This window comes from Zalophus californianus, chromosome X (assembly GCF_009762305.2).
Source record: "Zalophus californianus isolate mZalCal1 chromosome X, mZalCal1.pri.v2, whole genome shotgun sequence".
Taxonomy (NCBI): domain Eukaryota; kingdom Metazoa; phylum Chordata; class Mammalia; order Carnivora; family Otariidae; genus Zalophus; species Zalophus californianus.
In genome coordinates, this window is record NC_045612.1 from 6,241,249 (window position 1) to 6,242,560 (window position 1,312).

Genomic DNA, 1,312 nt, shown 5'->3' on the forward strand with positions numbered 1-1,312 from the left:
ATGAGTGTGATGCCACCTGAACCTGGACTTAAACCCAGACTTGAACCCTGGCTCCACCACTTATTAGCTCTGTGACCTGGGGCAATTTGCTTAGCTTCTCTGAGTCTCAGTTCCCTTATAAGCAAAATAGTGATTACAATAATATCTACCTACAGACTTGGTGTGAGTATTAAATAGAAAATGGAGGTAAAACGAACTCTGTGAATTGGGAAAGCCAAACTCCTCCCTTCTCAGATACTGGTGTGTGTCTGGAAATCACCAGGGAGGTTGTTTTAAATGTGCATTCTCAGACCCCTGGTCTCACAGATTTGACTTAACAGGTTGTCAGTAGGGTTCTGTGTTCTTCATTTTTTAAAAAATTTAATTACGATTCAAAAGAAACACACATAACATAAAATTTACCAAGTTAACTATTTCAAGTGCATAGTTTGGTAGTGTTAAGTATATTCACATTGCTGTGCAAGAGCTCCAAAACTATATCCACCAAACAACTCCCCCATCTGCCCCTCCTTCCAGCCCCTGGCTACCATTCTACTCTCCGTATAAATTTGGCCACTTTAGATACATCATAAATGCAATCATACAGTAGCTGTTTTTGTGATTGGCTTATTTCACTTCGCATAATGTCCTCAAGGTCCATCCAAGTTATAACATATGTGACAATGTCCTTCATTTTTTTTTTTTTTACTTTTCAAGTTACCCTTCCAAGAATCCTGTCTCTCTTTTTTCTTAATTGTTTTAAATTAACATATAATGTATTTGTTTCAGAGGTACAGGTCTGTGATTCATCAGTCTTACAAAATTCACAGCGCTCACCACAGCACGTACCCTCCCCAATGTCCATCACCTAGCCCATTTCCTTACACCACACACAAAAATAGACTCAAAATGGATGAAAGACCTAAATGTGAGACAGGAATCCATCAAAATACTTGAGGAGAACACAGGCAGCAACCTCTTTGACCTAAGCCACAGCAACTTCTTCCTAGAAATATCACCAATGTCCTTCATTTTTAAGGGTGAATAATATTCTACTCTGTGTGTGTGTGTGTGTGTGTGTGTGTGTGTGTGTGTCTCACATTTTTTCTATCCATTCACCCATTGGTGGACACTTGGGTTGCTTCCACTTCTTAGAAATTATGAATAATGCTGTCATGAACATAGATGTGCAAATATCTCTTCAAGATCTTGCTTTAAGTTCTTCTGAATACTGTATATACCCAGAAGTGGGATTGCTGGATCATACGGTAACCTTATTTTTAATTTTGTTTTCTATAGCAGCTACACTACTTTTCATTCCCACCAGCAGTGC